The 21,547-nt window shown below is 41.4% G+C and overlaps 1 protein-coding gene across 2 annotated transcripts in view; it reads right to left on the bottom strand.

Annotated features, from left to right (window-relative positions):
* EPN2 (epsin 2) overlaps positions 1–21,026 on the bottom strand; it is a 45,565-nt gene extending 24,539 nt beyond the window's left edge. For both annotated transcript variants that reach the window (XM_082064849.1, XM_082064850.1), the window contains exon 1: positions 20,674–21,026. The gene's annotated coding sequence lies outside the window, so the exon portion shown is untranslated. The remainder of the gene's footprint in view (positions 1–20,673) is intronic.
* Positions 21,027–21,547: the final 521 nt, after the last annotated feature.

Genomic DNA, 21,547 nt, shown 5'->3' with positions numbered 1-21,547 from the left:
AACCTGGACTGCTGAACAAGACAAAAGCAAGAAAATACCCATGCTCATGCAAATGCAAAACTTGAAAAGCAAAACAGAAATAAAGTCCAAGAAACAACTCATGGATTTAGTTTCCAACGAGGTAAAACCTACCTAGAATTTTTAATTCTAGAAATTACAGTGCTACCTTGCAGAGCTGAGGAGAAGCCCCAGGAGAAATTCCCTGCTTAGCAGCCATTAGCCTCCCTCTGGCAGTTGACAACTGCAGTTTGCAGCCACTGCTGTAGGAATCTGCGTACCCAGAGAATAAGCAAACCTCTTAAAAATTAACCAAGCTATTTCTGAAACCTCGGGTAAGTTTAAAGCACTCTCAGTTTCAGGGAAGAGATCTTGAATAGTGCTCTGCATTCAGCTGAGGCCTGGGGAAGAGAAACGAGCACCACAACGACGCACTTTGACTTCAATGTGACCTTTAATGCTAAGCAGATTAGACAGGAATATATATATATATATATTTTTTTTTTTTTTTTTTCAAAATGCATTTACTTGTGCATTTGACAACACTCATCAGATCCACAGTTTCTTCTTCATGTGTCTTTCACACAGCACAGAAGAAATTTTAACTGTATGAAAACAGAATTGGAACACCAAAGTGACTGGCAAGGAAACCCAAGGACAACCTTTGAAGCTTGAAAGCTGTTTCAGTTATTTATTTAAGGTCACTGTTTCATGTAAACAGAGGCCTATTAAGCTTTAGAATACATTACTTGAGTAAACTGGCAGATTTTGCCATTCATCAGTTGCTTGAACACTAAGCACTGATTCTGTGACAGAACTTGCCACATTTATAGAGATTGTGCATTGGAGACATCCTCTAATAATGTTTCTCCAAACACTCCAAAGAAGCAACAGTATCACTTACAAAAGACACAGAAAGAAGCACAGATTTCAAGCCTAACATTGTTATCATTCCTCAAATTACTACCCTGCCATTTAGAATGAAAGCAGATTTAAGCATGAGCTTGGATAACCCGCAGCTCTATAATGACCCTTTCAGAATAACAGCATTTACCTTTCCTAGAAGCCATTCTGGGCCAGTTAAAGTACCACAGAACAGGTGCAATGAGTAGTAACTTTTTTATTTTGTTCCAGTAAAGTTATTTTTTGGCAGAATAAAAAGCTATTATGACATCATGGAAAACTAAATGAGACCAATGCTAAACTTGAGGGAAACTGCATCATCCTGGTGTTTTCCCCAATAATTAAAACAAGCTGTAGAAGAATGTCCGTCTGGTGTCAGATGCCCAGTAGCAACCGAAACAAAAAGGGGCATCTCCTGGAGCATGTAGAGGTTTGTGCGTTATTAACCCAGAATGTGAAAAGGCTGAGCCTGTATAAGCATTCCCAGGTGCCCATTGCTACTGCTTCGCTCCAGACACTAATGTTGTCCAAATCTGTTGGCTCCCCTGCCCTTGTGATCACTCTTTAATTAATTACTCTCAAAAAATGAAGCATCAATGAAAAAAAAAAAAAAAAAATCCCACAACCCACAGATCTTACTTAACCTAAACTATTTCTTTGCGTCAATAACGGATTAAGGCAAGTTCCCAGAAAAAGCTGAAACAAGTTATCCATGTCTGATAGAAAGATGGTCCCAATGAGCTCAGAGCAGCCTGCGGGTGACAACTTCAGGTGGTCAAACTGGAGTCAGCAGAGGAAACCAGTGCCCACCTGAGCATGAACACAACTGTCCTGACAATATGGATCCCAGATCAGAAGAATGCAACACCCCCTGTAAGGGCTGAGCCTGTCACCCAACCTGACAAGCAGTAAACAGCACAAAAATTTAAAACCATGAGAACTACAAAACCTCCATAATCAGTTCAATAAAAAGTCGACCAAGCCCAGCATCCTCAGACACAAATCTTCATGTATAGAGTATGAGAAAAGAACATATATATTCCCTTGCCCTATATTATCAGTAGCTTAGGCACCTTAGATGCAACCTGTGCTGGAGGCTTCTCTGCCAACAATGGGCACACTGTGTCTCTGCCAACCCCTTTTTTGAAGCCACTTTTATTTTCCGTTGCACTCTCAGCAAGAACACAACAACGGCACAGTGACCACACTACACAAACAAGGACTTCAGCTTATTTTAAATTTGGCCGTTTATTCCCCATGCTGTACACTGGGCGCACGCTTTTTAACAAAAGAACAAGTCACCTTTGGCTTCTTTATGTCACTCATGATTCTAGAGAAATTGGCCATCTCCTGAAATTCAGCTCCTCTATTTAGTAGCTGCTCCACACCTCTGATCATCCCTCATGTCTTTCCATGCATCTACTGCACTTCCATTTCTTGAGATATTCACAGTTCCAAGCGCTCTGCATTTCAGATTTGACAGTAACAAAAGTTCATATCACAACATAGTCATTTACTGCTTAGGATTTCCCATTCTATAACAAATACTTTCTAAAAGACCATTCGCCTCTTGGTATTTGTGCCTCTACTCAGGCACATTTCTTCTCCCATTGCCAAGGCACTGAGGCTATTTCATCTGCCATTTTATCACTTACCAGATCTTAATCTTCCTCCTTTCAACTAAGTTTAATTTAAAATTTGACTAATTTTGTTCAATTTGGCCTCCTTATTATTTAGAAATGATCTGGAAAAGGGAGCATTTGCAAGAGCGCTGGTTTCTGGCAGGACTGTGAGAACCAACCATTTACTCCTAACCCTGTTTCCTGTCTTTTAACCCACTGTAAATCTATGAGAAACATTCTTGTCTTATGAGAGTCTTGTTTCTTTAAAGGCCAGGGATGAGAGTCCTTACCAAAATAATTTTAAAAGCCAAGTACAGTAAAGAAGCAAATGCCTCGCTTACCTGTGCCTCCCCAACTAAAGAAATGAGAAAAATTTGTTTTGAAAAAAAATCATTTTAATGCTGCACATGATATTTGGAAAGGTAAATTCTACAGTACATGGGAACACCTGCTAGTCCTAAGTAAGACCAACTGTGGCCAGTAAAATAAATATCTGCAGAATTAATCACAATGCCAAGACAAGCAGGCGCACAGGCAGTCAAGGTGCAATTTCACGTGCTATCTCAAGCTAATTGTGAGCCAGCGCCAAACCCAGTGGCCTCCAACCGCTTCCCCTTTCTTCCTCTTGCATCAAATCTGGCAATTGCACAACACCACAGAAAAATTAATCAACTTAAGGTCTCACAGAAAATTAGCTTTTTAGCTGATCAAGATGCAGTGACACAGTCACAAGCTTTGCTGCAAGGCAGACTGTGAGAAGAGTAAAAGCAGCCCAAGCCCAGCTTCACTTTTGAAGGAGTTGAATAAATATAAAATAAAGCTGTCAAGCTCCAAAAACCAGCACTAGCAAGTGAAGGGTTTCATTCCTGCCCAACTACAGCACAGGCACGAGGAACCCGCACACCTGGATCAGAGAGACCCAAACTGGACGCCTGGAGCTTTAGCTCCTCAAGACACCCACCAGCTGAGACTGGGTCTGGATGGTGCTTTGGAAAAACCAACGCAGAGCAAACATTTCAAGAAGAGAACACACCACATTAAGTGAAATGAGCATTTTTTCACTATTCCAGAAAATTAACGATTTCGCTGGCATGATTCTTTACTTTCATAGCTTTGATTCATGAAAACAAAGGCGTTTAATGAGAATCACATTAATGTCTGTTTGTTTTCTTTTCTTGATGGAAAGACATGTTTTCTAATCCTATCCTACTTTTAACCCATTAAAGATAATTTACTCTAAACTTCATTTCACTCTATTAAAATCACAAAGGATGACTGGGGTGGAAAGACAATAGATTTTTTTATTCGCCATCTCCAACACTGGATATGACCCTCCCCGAGAGCTCTGCGTGCCTTTCACTATCTGCTTTACAAACTCTGCTTCTACACCACACCAAAGATGCATTTTACTTTATGATTACAGGCTGTGGAACACCGTAACAGCCTGCCTTATGGTTAAAGAGATCAAAAAGCCAAATATCCCTACTGCATAAAAGTGAGAAACCATTTCTAACACATGATTAAATACTTACATAGAAAGTTCAGGTTTTTATTTTTTTCAGAGACCTCAGTGAATTAACTTCTCACAACAAACCACAAGGAAGTACAATGCACTTGCAACTTCAGCACAAATCTGAGTTTGCATTTTTAACAGTACAATTGCAAAGAAAGCAAAAAGTAAGACCAGTTGATTAAAGCTGCTGTTCCTTCCTAACAACAGGAAAAAGGCGATCAGCTTGAAGAGATTTCTTTAAAAGGTTAAAGAGAGGGGAAGAGAGAGTTGTTTTCTTGTTCAGTTTAGGCGAGCCTTCCTGATTTTCCTTCCCTTGGTCCTTACAAGCCATTTTCTGTCTGTTTAGTAGCTTGTAAACTTCAAATACATAGAAAAGGCAAAGTACAATTCTGTAGACTAAAAGGTGAAGCTTACCTGTGCTATGGAGGGTAACATGGAGGGGAATATCCCGTTCCCTTTTTCCTATTCCAATAGTATCATTACACAAATAGAATTCTCGTGGTCCTTTTTTAGATACAATGTGCAGACAGAAGGAATTCTTGACTGAACGTTTCAACAGCTCGCTCTCAAGAGATTAAATTCAGTAAATGAAATCTACATGAGGAAACCATCTTTAATTTGCTCAGACTAACACAGAAAGGAGGCCAAGCCACAAAGTCCTTAATAAACTTAGTTCAAAGAAACAGCCACACAAATCCACCTCTAGACAGGCTTTCAGCAGAATCCATTCAGACCTCTGGAATGTAAAACCTAAACCAGGGTTTGTCTGCACTGATAAAATGCTCTTCATATCAAGCCTGAAAGTAAATACATAACACAGTCCAGCTAAGTATGGACCAGAAATATATGAAAAGTCTCTAGTAGCAAGTGGACAATAAAAAGTGTGAAATTTAACATTAAACATAAGTTCATCAGAATTTGCATAAAATTTCAATTAACATTGTATGTTAGATTAGGCATTTACTGTAAGTAACTTACATAAAAAGTAAATTTTTGAAAAGTTATTAATTCCACCATTCTGTCATTCAGGCAGTTTCTACAGACAATCTACATAATCTACATAAAAATATCCCCCCTTTCTTGAAATACATGGAAAGCTGACTACAAGTTTTCATCCAAAGATTCATCCTGCAACTACACAAAGAGATTTTTCTGGTCATCACCAGAAGATACACTCCAACAGCTCAGGCAGGTTCCTCTATTCAGTTCACAGGACTGTCCTCAACAGCGAACCAGAGACCAAAATCCTGCAACACTGGGGCACAGGGCGGCTGTGCATCCAAACAGCTTCGTGTTCCGAAAGCACATCCGTGGTATCAAGGCATCCAAACAGCAACATCTGGGACATTTGCACCCCACGACAATTTCAAAGGAACAAAAGTGAAATATAAAGTTTTAAGAGCCATCGAGAGCATCTCCTACCCAAGACATGCTGAAGCAGCTGCTGTGAGAAGTTCCAGCGCGTTGTAACACTGAAGCACGTGCCTTACCCTAAAACGTGAATCCACACGAACAGCTGGGTCTGTTCTCCTTGCTATCAGGGTGGAATGATAGTGGCTGGCAATCCTTGGGGAGCTGTATTCCAGGCTAAATCGAAGAAGCCAGGGCCTGGAAAGTGCTTCTTGCCAGGCTGCAAAGAATCAGGCTAAGAGGAAAGTGCTGCCAGATGCTGACTAAGGAAGAAGATCCCCCACAGACAGACACTGAGAACACACCTGCACGAAGCAAAAAGCACCCTCTCAACAACCCCAATCCTAACAATAAGTCAGCTGTTATTTATGGCAAAACCCCACAATTCCTATTGCCTACTGCTGTCAATTCACATCCTAGTCTTCTTGTGCTAGCTCGTTACATGTACAAACCCAAACCCACCATGCTTTGAGAAAGCCTCCCTTTCCACAAACAGGAACCAGAAACCTTTGACAAAAAATATGAAGCACAAGCCTTTATTTAAAAGTCAATACAATAATCCGGAAAAAAAAATGCCAGCAAAGGCATTTTTCTTATACTGGATCCCACAGTGCTACAGAAATCTATTTCATTCCCCCCCACTTCATAAATAATTCTTGCAGAACAACTGGATGACCAGAGGATATCACTACACTGCCCACCGTATAATATCCTACTGTAATACAAACATTGTTCCCAAAACCAAACAGGAAAAAGGGCAACTGTACAGAGCGGTCACTTGGAGCAGAGCGCTCAGAGAAGCGAAGCAGCTTGGCACTGTACAGAGAAGCCAACAAGCAGCACACTTATTAGCCCTCTCTCGTTATTGTACAGCAGATAAAACAGCAATTCATGTGTATAAGACAGTAAAACGAAGACACTGAGATTACCATCAATGCCCTTCCTCAACCTTCAAAGTTATTTAGGAAATGAGTTACAAATACAGATTGGCAAATGGTTTGCAGAACAGGGTTAACTTCAGAAGAAAGGTTTCATTTCCATTTTTCACAGCTTAAATGCTTGTCTTCTTCAGTGTTATTTCTGAGAAGAGGAAATGGTTCGAAATTTAAAGTTTTGGAAGCTTTCCACTCCCTTTTACAAATGAGAGAACAAGGTCAGCTTTCACAGACAGCAGGTGGCCAAATTATTTCTTTATTTAAAGAGTTAATACTGAAAGATAATTCTCCTTCAAATTTATGCATATTCATGAATCCCAAGATTAGATTCTACACTGATTTTACAGTCATGCCTCAAGATTTGCAGAGAAAAACTAACTCCAGCTTGTACAGCCACTTAGCCATAAAATAGATTTAGACACACAAATTTGCTTAAGTTTTCTCTCTAACACCTTTGCTTACTATGTGTCTACTTAAATTACCAGGGCAGTATTTGAGCTCAGTGGAGAGCTTATCTCATTACTGACAGAGCCTACAGAAAGAGGGAGCAAGGAGCAGAAATCTTTCATCTGGCCACTTGGTTTGGGGACCCACCAAGCCAGAGCTGCCAGTGCTTTGACTTTCGCAGTCACATTTGACTTTGCAGTCCATAACGCAGCTGGAATTATTGACAGCATGGGAAGCAGCTGCAAATACGCTCTAAAGTGCTGCAAACCATCCAAATTCAACCCACTATGGAGGCCTAATTCTAGGATTACAAGCTTTGATAACACCTCTTTTAAAATAACATGTTCCTCCTATGGCTGGGTCAAGTGTCATCGATAGAACTACCTGCATTTCACGCAGATCTCAGTTTATTTTTCATTAGTAATACAGCAAGTACTGGGTGTATAATGAATAACAGAATATTGCAGAATTACAAAACACTGTAAGGTCAAGCCATTATGCACTGAACCAGAAATTCTAAATGCAAATTAATCCAACACAGCCCTGAAAATACCTACCCAAACTCTCAAAAGGAATTTGTTCTCTGGGGATTACCTACTTGAATGAAAGCACTTTGTCTTTTATTCTCACAAACAGAGTAGAAAAATAGTCACCTAATGTGTGCCTTAACAAAAAGGTATAACTCTGAAATAAATTCAGTTTACCAGGTATATTTGAGTAGCATTTTCCACTGAATTAAAGACAGTAGGAGACATTTCTCTCCTTCCGTATTTTCATTTTGGAAAGGGGGAAGATACCTGATCTTCTTGCCAAAGAATGCATCTTAAAATCTATTACTAATTAGAAAAATTCAGCCTTGTCACCTAGGCTGCTTACTGGGTGACAGGCAACCACCAAAAGGAAGTCATTAGATCTTATCTCCCAACAGCTCGGAGCCTGGATAGATCAGCCTGAACACAGGGGGAACTGCAAATAATAAAACCTAAAAGCCTGCAAGACTGTAAAACACTCGCTACATTCTCTAAGCCACATCATTTTCTTATACAATGGCAATTTTTAAATTCAAAACTGACAAGAGCCACTATATCCACATATATCTGCGCTCATGTGTGAGACCAGGTGTGTTGGGAAGATACCTGCTACTTAGAATTACCCAACGTTTTCATTAACTACATACATTTTGCACTTTATTATTATGAAGCAGACGTCACCATGAGCAGTTTTCTATCCACCTACACACCCCAGACAGACAACCACATTAATAAATTCAGTAGGCCAAAGGCAAATGCTCATCATGACAAAGATTAGGTGAAAAAAATAATAGTTTTAACTCTCCATGTTACTCCTGGTAGAAGCTAAGAGACTAATTAAATACTTCTACTTTACAACCTGAATCTCTAATGAAAAGGACTGTTCAAGGAACAAAGCCATATCTCTCCACACATCCAAAACACTATTTTCTTCCATTTAAATTGTTAAGCGTGCTGTTGCTAACACAAACTACAAGCCTGTAAAGAAACAGGAGACTCATTTATTATGCTACCTACATTCATAGCATAAAACTTGGAGCACCATTCCTTGCACACCACACTTGCACACTCATCTTGAAAAGTCACCACATGGTCTTAATTCAACTATCAATGGTAACGATTAACATAAAGTTACTTTAACCCTCAGAAATGAAGCTACATGTGGTTGTGTGTTCATGACTAATTAAGTTGCTATAAAATTCTAAAGCAGGAAACGTATATCCTAAAATCCTCCATGCACCCTGCTGGAGGAGCATTTTGGCCCAAAGCCAGGGTTTTACACTAGGCTCAAATGCTCGGCAGTCAGGCTCAGAGAGGAATCGAGGATGAGGCTTCACGTTACACTTCATCCTCAGCTGGCTGCTACCAAAGGACACATCCTGCTCCTACCTGCTCTGCTGTCACCTGTCACCTCCCCGTCCCTCACGCCAGATCTCGAGATAGAATCAGTTCAGTGAGCTGACCTGACAAACCGTGGGAGGCGAGGGGGAGATGGATAGCTGGGCTTTCTGACAGATCAGGTCACCAAACCAATTAATCCCAAGGTCGCTCTAATTACTTTAAAGTACACCACAAATAAGGGAAGTAACACTCATCTCAACAGCCACAGTCATCTACAGTTGCATTTCACAGTGCAAAATGTAAAGCTGCACCTTGAAAGATCAAATTGGTGGTCAAGTTAAAGATGACGGTTCAGACCTGGGGCTTGTCTTCAGCAGGTAACAGCGCAAGAACTGCAGCGAGTTTTCTGGGAAATATACTACTGCCTAGCTACTAGTAAAAGTAACAAATACATTTTGTTTCACGTTGAAGACAGCATAGTAAAAAAGGAAATTGGGTCCTCTAGTCTTTCAAAACTGGCTAACATCTTAAAGCCTTGAACTCTTTCACACTGATTTTAGCCACCTGTCCTGTAACACTTGCTGTTCAGCTTTCCCTCTTATTCCTCCATATCTTTATCTTTTGGAACTATACACACCACATAGTTTCCAAAATCTTTTCCAAACAACCCTACCTCTTTCCCCTCTTCCTAACAGAGCCATCTAATGTTCCTCACATGACCACCTCGGCAGAACAGCAATTCCACCCCAAAGAGCGCTGTGGGCAGACAGGACACGCAGCCAGAGGAAGAGACGCCCCAACCCTGCCACCAGCAGCCCGGATTTGGACTGGGTTACAGTTCCCATGAAACAGCACCCAAAAACACTGCTGGTTGCTTTGGTCTACCTCTGTGCTGCCCCAGTTTCTGATTTTGAGCTACGTTCTTAAGCTTATCTTTGATGGAATGAACCATTAAAAGACAAAAAAAAAATCGGCACATTTGATATAAGAATTTTTCCTCTTTATGTACCTAAATTTTTCTAATTCCTTCATTCAGGCACTAAAAAGAGTCATCCCTATTCATAAATGAAAAGATTTGTTATTATTTTGGTTTAGTATTACTTTGTTGATTTTTGCAGAATTAGGAAAAAAAAAAATCTGGCTTGAAGATGCGAGTGAATCCCACACTCTCCCATGCATATACACAGAAATTTTCAGTTGTCATTGTAACAATTCCTCAGGTTTTCTGAATCTATCCTTCAGCAGTAATATTCTACCTACTCTCTTATCTATTCTGGATATTTAGACGGAAAATTATTTGAGTGGGAGTTAGCTTGCGCTTCTCACAGAGGATGACAAAGACTCATTACTAAAAAGCATCTGTGCCTGTTCCATTATTAAAGGTCATCTTCCTCCTGGCAGCTCCTGCAGAGAACACATTTTACCCTCTTGGCTTTGAGACTCTGCATCCAGCAGCCCCATACGTGTCCTTGGGACTCCACGCACCTTGTAAGAGTCCAGCTGGAGAAGACAATACCTACCACGTGTAAACATGCCTCAAGACTCTGATATTTCTGAAGCAGCTGATTACAGCTTGAGACATATAAAAAAACCAACAGCAAATAAATCCCTTGTGTAGTACTACTACTATCTGTACCTCCCATAGCTGCCCGGTATCCCTGTGCTGTGGATTATTCCTTTAACCACTGTTTTAATGCAAGTCACTACAAATATTCTCTCTCTTTAGATTTCTAAACAGAACAAGAAAGTGACTTAAAAACTCACCCGCTCCATTTTTCTGATCTTTTTTTCAAGAGCATTCCATCTAGTCCAAATGGACAGAAGAAATTCCAGCCCATTAACATCCATCAGCTAACAGAAAGCATTATGAATTCATCAATATTGCTAAAATGTGTGGGTACAGTATCATTCTGAATCATTTAGTAACTACATTTGCAGCAAGAATAGCTCAAACAACTCACCTTACACTGTAAGCAACCATCTTCCTGAAGGAGGAAAAATGAATGTATTAAGATCACCCTCAATTTTCTTATCCCTTCTGACAGAGTTGGTGGTGTGTCTACACACAAGTATTTCCATGACAATCAAATCCTGTCTGATGTTGGTCCCCTCTGGACATCAGCTTCCTTACCCAAGCCACTTGCAAAAAGCTTTCACTGCTCATTTTTCTGCAAACCCTGACTTTCCCCTGCTTGTTAACATCCAGGTCAAATGTGTTAAGTCTTAATTTAAGTTTTCAATTTGCAAAGAAAGAAAACAACAAAAGAAACCCCACACATTGTTCCCTCAACACGAGGTTACTGCCATTGTTACAGTGACATACACCTGACTTTGATTTTTTTGTTATCTGTTTACAAAGCTATGGAGGGACCATCATCTTTCTCCAGCAAGAAGTCTTCCTGACAGTGTTGAGTTCTATACATTAGAAAAGCTAAAAGCTACCAAAATCAGTCTTAAGAGAAAATACATTATGGACTAAGATGAAAGTGTAACCACCAAAAAAAGCCCACACCTGGGGCTGAGAATACAGGCAGAGCATAGGGGGTAAAAAGAAGAGTGAAGAAACCGTATTATGGAGTATAACAATATGAAGTCATTGTTCTCAGAACAGTGAAAGAAAAAGGTATTTACTCTTAAAAAAAAAATTCAAACTTAATAATATAAAGAAAGAAAATTATTACCAAAGTCTAGATTAGAAACTACTTTGCTTGTTTTGCCATGTTTAGGTATGTCTAGTCTGGTCTTCTCTGCTTCACTGCAGTTTATAAAATAATAGTAAGTATATGGCACTTTCGTTTACACTTTCAGTTATAATGGTACCTAATCTAATTAAGTCCAAGAATAAAAATGTTGTTGTTAAGGTAGCCTTTACAAACCGAGCACAATTAACTCAACTCTCAATACCATAGTTTCCTTAATATGGAAAATGTCTTAGAATACATACACTTACACATGTGTCTACATATCCTTAACTCCCACGGCTTAATTCAATTAATACTATTAAATCTTTAATGCTTAGCTTCAAAGGCTTTTTTTAATTTTTAATAGCTCTCATAGGTTAGCACGAATGTTTTAAGTCTTTCTACTATATTTTAAATAAACTGCTCTTTTCTTTCCGCTTTGATGTTTGCCTTTCTGACAACCCTATACTCTGTGAAGCTCCTGGAACTTTGTTTTCTGTGAAATGATGACATTACAAACTCAAAAAGATATGTTAATCACTGAGCTGTAATCACGGATTTTTTTTTTCCCCTCTCACCTGCCCTCTGGGCTGGGAGTTGGCAATAGAATCACTTTAATCAAAACAATGTAGAAAGCCAGGAGGAGAGAGGATGCAATCGGGAGGGATGGGGCTCTTATTTGCATCTGTTCAGCATGCAAGCAGCAGGCGGGCCTTAATTCTCTTTTACTCTGGTTTCCCATGAAAGGAGAAAATGCAAAAGCCACCACACGTTATTAGAATAGTTAAAATAGGCGTTTTGACAAAAGAGAGTTGAGATTCATGGAAGCATTTAAAGATGCATCTGTTGCACAAGCTTGATAGGCACAAAATGTGTTTTTAATGTAGGCTTTGCCAGTGCCAACAGCATTACCACTAATAAATTTGGTCACCTAAAGCTCCAATTCATAGATACATGTTGTACACAGACAGGCACACATATATCTATAATTTACCAGTTCTGCTACCTGGTAAAAGTGCCACTGTAAGCACATTGTGCTGACACCAAGGTAACTTGCACCAGTGTGTTTCTCCCCTTTCCTTCCTCTCGGTCCCTCCAGACCCCCCCACCTTCGACAGCTCCATTTCTAAACTTTGAATTTGTGAGACAAAAAGTTTGGTGGGATATTTCAGGCCTTTCTATAAAGCATAAACTAAAAAAGGGAAAAAAAAAAAAAGGCGCAGACTTTCATCCACCTCTAACGTTCATTTTTCTTCTGAATAAGAAAAAGAAATCCCTTCTTAAAACAAAACTAAAAATCAGCATTTCCATGGACAAGAAAAAGCACTATAGTATTATATACACTACTCACGCTGACTTAAAAAAAATTAAAAACTGGCTCTGTCTCAAGGCATCCAGACACAATTTCGTGGCAGCACGTACATAAACAAAACTCCCTCTGCATTCCGGATTTCAAGCATGTTTCTTGCATTTACACCTGGGAAACTAACAGCACTAAAACCTGATGTGGTGTATTCCACACTGACTGTAAGTCAACGACCAGTCCCAGATCACCAGATCCCTCCCACGTTCAAAGTCAAGTACGTGCTTCCATACTTTGCTCCATCTAGACCATAAGCTGCAGAACAGAAAACCCTCATAAAGCCTATTAAAAACAGTCTAATGAAGACAATCTACAAAAGTATCCTGCTGTTCTTCACCTCTTCAACATTTCAGCAGCCTGGAACATGGAGAGAACAAGAGAGCTCCGACCACACAGAGCCCTCCCCAGCATCGCATGTCTGCAATTACAGAACATGTTCTGCCTTTTAAAGCCGATGTAAATACTCTCTTGGAGACATCATATGTTTGTATTGTTGTGAAATTAAATATATGCAGACACTAATAGTTGGCAGATAGACACCAAAATGTCAATTATGCTATTCAGTGTGCTTAAACCAGACAGTTAGGCAAAAGGAGATTATTCACTAGGTAGTCAAATGTAAAAAAAAAAGCCAGACATTTCAGTGTGTCTCAGTGTTTCACAAAGGGGTCAGCGATTTGTAAATTTTAAATGCGACACTTAAGCAGTTTTGCAGACTGAAAAAAAACCTCACATCCTTTGATGATATACCTCAGTGCTTCTCTGCAATAAAACAGTTTAAGAGCGATTTTGCTGTCACACAACCTTTTATAATTCAGCGTCTCTAAAATTTAAGAATTCTGAAAACCAAGTAAATAAAAACAATTATAAATATTACTTTATTTTACTTACTTACAAAATCTTCCCAAGAGAATGAGGAAACACATAAACACAAATATCTTTCAGAGGAGCCACCCGAGTACTAATCTTTTAAAACCTTCAGAAAGCAGTTGCTTTGCTGAAAAAGTATAAAATACATGGGCTGCATAATTATAGTCCAGTGCAAAAACAGACTTCCTGTTCTTCTGAGTAGCATGTAGAAATTTCTGCTTTAAAAATATACATAAGAAAGTTCTAGAGATTCCCCAAAACTACAATCTTAAATATTGATTTCTGATCTGCATTTGCTTACTTCTAAGAAAAGTACTTGGTGTCAACCCTATGCTATCTATCTAAAAACATTCCAATGACGCATTATCTTTACTTTCTGAGAAACACTCTCCTAAATTGGTAGACAAAGTTTAACTTAATGAACTCTGCTCAACGACAGCAGCAAAAAAATAGCAACACTTCTCATCAGTAATAAGCATTCCAAGCCCTTAAAAAAAAAAAAATCACTGCAAGCAGCATAATATTACAAGAAGCAATCATAAAACCATGCAATAAGCCAGGATGGGCTCAGAAGGCAAATATTTCATGAGATAACAGAACAGATGCAAGTCTTATGCTTTCAAACGGTCATTACAGAGAGAGGTTTTTATCAAATGATTAAATACCTGGGCAGGGCCATTTTAAAGCCTCACCAGATCTTCCCTGGATCTGAATATTGCTGGAAATGCACGATTCAGATCTTTCTCTAAACAGACATTCCTATTCACATTCCAGCAGTGTCACAAAATGGTAGGGTGTTTTACTGATTAATTAGCTAACTGAATAATTAAAACTATTAAATTTCTGTTTTTCAAATAATAATTCAAGTGCTTTCCTTTACATATAGCACATGACAGAGTACATTCTGCTTAACCATCCATCAGAGCACAGGCAGGCATACTGAAATAGTTCTATTTAGAACTGAAGGATGAGGATTTATTAATGATCTTCAATTTTGGCTGATTTCATAGTGTTAGAGAACAGGCTAGATCACACGTCTGTGCCTTCCTGCTGTTGTCACAAGCCTCACCCCTGTCCAAGCAGAGTGGAGAGTTAGTACAAAGGGAGCTGCAACACCAATGGGGTCACCAGATTTGGCTGAAGAAATTCTGCCAAAAGGAAAAAAAACAAATAAAAATAAGGAGAATGACAAAACTAAAATGCTGCTTGGGGCCTGTTCACCCAGTCAGCAACACAGAATTAGTCACTTGAGAAAAGATTTCCTACCTACCAGGAAAGCTGTTTGAGGGAGTCTCTCAAGCCTGCATCTCAGGGGAGGAAGTTGCCTTTAAAAATACTTTGTTTTGCTTTTCCCTAAGGAATACCAGAACTGTATATATCAGTTATTTTAGTGGGTTTTGACCATGAGGCCCTACAAACAAAGGTCTTATTTGTGAACTGTACAATCCTCACACCAGTAAGCAATTACTCATGCGATTAGTCCCAATGAAGTCAGAAGAACTGTTTGAGAGAGAAATTGCTTGCCAACCTAAGGGTTGCACAATCAGAAAAAATATATAACAAAAACACAGAGGGGGATAAAACGCATCTGACAAAAACTACCATCAAGAAATAGCTGTTGACAGATTGTTATTTAAGTAGAAGGAAGTGATTTAAACAGTCAGGAGCAGTTGTAATAAGATTATTCTCTATTAAGATTCTTAAAATGTCTTTGTTCTAGCAAAGCTATGAAAAGACCATTGCCCTTGTAAAGGTTCAGAAACTACTAAATTGATGTTAAGTCTAGAAATTAACATGATTTCAAAGTGAGCAAAGGAAAAACTGTAAAAGAAAATACCTGACATCATTAGCACCTTTGGTGCATGTCAACATTTTTACCTGGCATGGGTACAATGTACATTGTGGTATTTCTTGGTGGCAAAACTCAACCAAAGAAAACAGACCCAACAAACAGAAATGCAGAGCGAGTTCTGTTTTTTAAATAATGAAAAGGATCAGTTTGATTTTAGAAGGCATTTCATTATGTGACATATACAGAAATGCAGGAAGGTCTCTATCAAGTTATACTGCAGGGAGATTACAGCAACATCTGGCTGTTGAATTTCCCTAGAGAAACAAATGTGACATTTTAGCCCCGATCCTCACACTCCATCATCTATCTTTAAGATAACTTCTAGAACAGGCCCAAATATTGGCCGTAACTACTGCTACTCTGAAAAACAGGTCTTCCAATTTCCATCTTGAAGGATGGCCATAAAACATCTCCAGGTAAGGTGTCTGGCATATTTTTAAACTAATAAGCAGCTCTGAACTTAAAAAAAAAAAAAAAATTACTTAATTTGTAGAAGTATTGTTCATTGTCCTGCACTACTAGCACTGTAAGCATAAAAGAGCGAATGATTCACAGATGAATATTTTACTGAAAGGGACATAACAGAAATTTCCATTGAAAAAGAACATCCACCAAAATACTGGGTCTAAAGGTGATCAAATCTGTGCCATAGGAAAGATGTACATGACCCAACTGGGGAGAGGAACCAGGAATGCTATTCAAATAAGCACTGAACCAGATGTAAACATGTGCAAAGTACAGGGAATTTATGAGGGCAAGAAAATAGGAGGAGACAGAGAGAAGTCTAAAAAAGAAATGACAGTTTGGACCTTTTCTACAGAAACAAATTGCATGCAAGTGTTCTCCTGCCTGGGTCACCCCCCAAAACTATTCTACTTCTCATGCCTTGCACATTTAGTATATTTTTATCATATAGTTACATGACAGAAGACTCAGACAACATTAATATAACAGCATTTGGAGGAAAGACAGGAGCAGCCAGCAATGTGGCAGAAAACTGCAGAAGTCTCACACAAAAATTTCAACTAATTACTTCAGGCAGCTCAGGGAGCTCTACTCCTTATCACAGAAGAACAACTACGTGAAAATAAATGGTGTACATCAGGACAACAAGACATGCAGTGCTGGAGATCTGTTAGAACTTCACCCAGCCACCTCCACCATAAAACTCAGATAAGCGGAGCCTCCGAGGCAGAGCTCATGGGTCAGGTTCTGGGCTGGGACTGGTTTTACCCAGTGGTGCTGCCAGAGCCAGCCGCGCTGCGCTGCCCGCGGGGACCAGCGCGTGCCTGGGCTCTCTGCTCCATGCTCGTGTTTCCCACCTGGAAAGAGCTGGCTTTTGCAAGTCGGAGCGCAAGCCAAGGCACAGGCAGCGTGAACGGACCAGGTCTGACCTTGAATGTGAGCTCAAGGCACTAGTAAGAGGCATTTGTGTTAACAGGCCTGGGTGACATGAAAACAGATATACACACTATTAACAATTAATGCAGTACAGGGCACTGGTTCAGAGATCAATCTTTAAGCTACATTTTTGTAAAAATAACAAAAAAGAGAGCTAAAAATTTATCTATGCAGAAAAAAAGCATTTCACTAAGCATAGTGATTCAAAGTAATATTTCCATGTAAAAATGCACAACAGCAAATTACAAACCAAATTCTGGTAAACATTGCAACTAGAATCACACAATGTCCTGAGTTGGAAAGGACTCACAGGATCGAGTCCAACTCCGGTCCCTGCATAAGAAAACACAAAATACTTTTATACCAATTTTCTAATTAGTATAATCCTTCACTATAAACTTCACTATTAGATATTTACATGCATTTAACTTTTTGTGGTAACTCTGAACATATATAATAGTTTGAAGGAACTCAATCTCAGTAATTTAAGCTACTCTCTCCTTAAAAAGTGCCTATGACCTCTAGTTACCTAAAAAACCCCACACCTTAGAACTGCATGATCTAACTATTTTGAATTTTATCATTAGTTTGGAACACGGACATAAAGTCAACCAAATCCCAAATTTGAAAACCAAAAGCAAAACCAATATCAGCAAAACGATAAATAAGCAATACCAGCTTTTCTGTAGCTTTCTGACTCCTGCACCACTCACCAAGAGGCTCAACTGCGACAACCACTTGGTTCTAAAGTCATCCTGGAGCTTAGTTTCTGAACTCACTTATTCTGACATACAAGCATTCTAAATTCCAGTCCCCTCCCCCCACCAGAACAGGAAAGCAATCCTGTAACAGCCACCTAAACTGATTAATTCTGGGACTTTTTATGGTCTACTATTCAGCACATAGCAGTATGTAACCAAGCTGCAGAATACCAGTGCTAACAGACCTACAATTAGAGCTAGCAGGTTTTATTCGAGAGGACAGCATACGTGTTGTTCTCCTCCACGGTGTCTCATGCCTTCTTAATGAGCAGCCTGGCTACTGGAATACACAAAAAAAACCCGCTGTTCTTTGAAGCACTTAAGACAGCAGGATACGGGTACGTTTCGATACTTTCCCTGCACAGATCAGAGCAAGGGAAAGTGGAAAAAGCACATTACAGATGTTCATACAAACCAAGCACCTTTCATTTTCTATTAGCAGGATCCCAAGAGACAGTTTAGCACTCTGCAAATATGGCACTGGAAGACTGGGAAGTTGCTTCCTGAGTACCAGTCATTAAATAAAGATTTTAGAGTAACATGTTCTTCTAGACCAGGCAAAACCAATAGCCATTTCCCCATCCTACATATGAGACCTAAGAAAAAACAGGATTTTGAAAATCATAACTACTCTGTATTTCTCCTAAACCAGATTATCATTTAATGATTTCTCTCTCAAAAAGAAAACCACAGAAACAAAACACCAATTTCTCTATCAAGAAAAACTATCAGCATTTTTATGAAGTAACAAATCAGGCCTTTGGCATTTCACAGCAGTGATCCAAGATTTGAGGCTTTTTAAAAGCTCCAAGTTTTAAAGCAATCAAACAGCTGACAGATGGAACAAAATTAGCATGATTAACCAGTTATGTAAATAATGATGCGGTCAGTATGAGCTGAATTCATTTATGCTCATTGCATTATACAGCACTGTTTGCACTGGACATAAGATGTTTGTCAACTATTCATTAAAAATGACTGTAGGAATAATGGATGTGAAAAACAACATGAGCATTACCATCCAGGCCACCTGACAACCAGCTCTCAGGTATCTCTTCTCCTGTTAGGACAAGATCATCAGGTAACACGCAGATTGGACTTTTCTTGCCCAAATATTATCCAACACTACTTAACTCTTACCTAGAGAACAGGTCCATTATTTTTTTTTTCTAAAGAGAGAGGCTCACCCTGTTAGTATGTCATTATATCTCATTTCTTAAAGGCAGATATTAGTTTTCATTTGTCAGCACATGTAAAAGTCAAGAACCATCCTCACAGAGGGATGATGTCACACAGTTACTTGATGGCATCAAGGAAGTTCCAATCAGCACCTGTAAGTCAAACTTCCTGAAGTAAAACTTGCCATCAATTCAGCCTTATCAGAATTCGTCTCCAGGAATGCATACTCATGGTTAGTTTGTACTTGATAATTTTCGATAACGCAGTTAAATATTTAATATATGGAAGATTATCTCTCAAACTCTATCTAGCTAGTTTGCCATTACCTCGAGTTTATAAAATAAAATTTATCAAAAGTTTTGAATCTTCACGATAAAACACTGTATATGAGTTTGTTCAAAATAGTGTATCCGAGAATCAGCCAAAACAAACATATTTGAAGTACTTCCTAAATAGGCTTCATTTTGCTAAAGATAACATTACAATGTATTTATAATCAAAAATCATCCTAAAACCCCATATTTTACATCCTAACAATCCCATTTTCTATGACCTTGTCTTGCACAAAACACAGCAACACATTGGAATTATGCAAGAGTTCCATATTACCATAAGACATGTATTTCAGCAGAGAGAATAATAAAACTTAATCCTGTGGCCTGATTTGCATTTTGAACTCCTAAAGTCAGCCTCTACGGTCCATAACATCCGCAAGACACCTTGACAATCTGAACAAGCATTTTAGGCCTCCTGTTGAAAATGTACACATATAATTCAGGATACTTAGTAGATTAAGAAAAATAAACATATCTGATTGATGTAAATTTTAAATATAACTTAGCTTTTCAGATCAGTAATGATGCCATACTTAAGAAGCAGGGGGAGGAAGCATTATAATGTCCATTGGCCAAATAAAACCAAGACCAATTGTTATCAATATGGCTTTAAAATAGGAAACTTCCATTGTAGGTAGCTGTGATAATTCTTGTTTTGATATGTTTCACAGCAACAATACTGCTTAACGTAATACAGCACATTGACTATCCAAGAGTAATCTGTAGCATCAAAGGTACTGCAGGTAAAGGGGGAGGGGGGGATTAAAAAAAAATATATATATATGTATAAAACTAACGATTAAAAACAATTAAAGCACTACTATACATCTTCCAAACGGACTGTGTTACTGAAAAAATAAATAAATAACATGAATCCCACACCACCAGAATTAAGGTTCATGAGGCGGCAGAGAGGTGATGGACAGGGCGAAGCAGCGGCCCCCGCAGCCAGGACCCCCCCGGCACAGGCCGCCATCCCCAGGTGGATCCAGGGACGCGGCCGGTCCCATCGCCCGGCCCGGCACCGCAGGCCAAACTTTCGGCCGGCGGCGAAAGCCCTTCCGGGGGCTGCCAGGCCGGAGCACCCCGAGAGGCGAAGGGCCGGGGCGATCGTGTCCCCCCCTCCAGCCCCGGCAGCACCGACCCGGCGGGGCCCGGAGGCGCGTTCCCCGCTGCCGCGGCCCCGCCGCCGGGCTGCCATGACGGGCAGGAACTGTTGCTGCCCACCCCGCCGAGACAACAAAGGCCACCCCGGGCCCCCGCCGGGGCTGCCCCGCCGGCCGCCCCACACCCCACGGCGCCCCCCGGCCCCGCCCCACCGGCCCCGGCCCCGCGGCCTCGGCCGCCGCCCCAGCCCCGCAACCGGCCGGCGGGCCCGCTCCCTGCCCGCGGGGAGGCCCGGAGCCCCGGGGGGCCCTTCCCGCGCCCACCCCGCACCCCGACGCTGAGGGGAAAGGCGGGGGGAGGCTCTTCCGCCGCCGTCCGTCCATCCCTCCCCTCCCGCCCTAAGCAACGCGCGGTTCCCAGACTGACCTGGCGCTGCGTGCGGAGGGTGCGGGAGGAGCGGGGAAGGGGCCGTGGGAGGCGCGGAAGGGGGTGTCCCGGTGCCCAGCCGCCGCCGCTGCCGCCTCTGGCTGGGTTTGACACCCACACGCACCATCCAACATGGCGGCGGCCGGGGGGAGGCGGCGGAGGAGGCGGAACCGGCGGCCGCGCGCGCCCCCGAGGCGCGGCCCCGGCCCGGGCGCGGCGAGGGGAAGGGGAAGAGCGGGGAGGGGGAGCGGCGGCTCCGGCCCGCGCTGCCCGGCCCCGCCGCCACCGCCCGCCCAGGGGGCAGCGAGCTGTCCCCTCCTTCCTCACTCGCCGCCGCCGGCCATGGCGGGCGCTGCCGGGTCTCCTCACAGCCAGGCCCGCCGGCCCCTCGGCGCTTCCGCCTGAGGAGGGGCAGGGGCAGGCAGGCAGCACCCCGGGAAAGGGCCCGGCTCTTGTTCAGGCCGTGTTTGATTGAAGGAAAACGCTTGGGGAGCCCCCTCCTCGACCAGAGCTCCAAGGGGAAACTGACACGGGGCGGGAAGCCGTCGTTTTCTGTCGGGAGAGGGGATCCCCCAAGAGCAGGGCCCTGGGTTGGTTACCAGGCGCCAAAGCATCTCCTACCACCTCACACAGTGCGGTCACCACACCTTTCCCCTCCCGACAAGGCCACCAGTACAAAATAAGAGCATTTATGGATCAGGGGGTAGCGGGAGGGAGGTTTCTGGTCAACACACTCGGTGATGAGGAAGGGGAGCTCACAGGAGACAACAGCGTGAACATGGCAGGAGGTGCCGGGTGGGCTGGAGCTCACGTCCTCCCCTCTGGGGACAACTAAACCTGTGTCCGGGATCACAGACTGGGGGAGGTTCGTGGT

This window comes from Streptopelia decaocto (genome assembly GCF_964273445.1).
Source record: "Streptopelia decaocto genome assembly, chromosome: 13".
Lineage (NCBI taxonomy): Eukaryota > Metazoa > Chordata > Aves > Columbiformes > Columbidae > Streptopelia > Streptopelia decaocto.
This window is presented reverse-complemented; position numbering and strand designations above follow the sequence as displayed.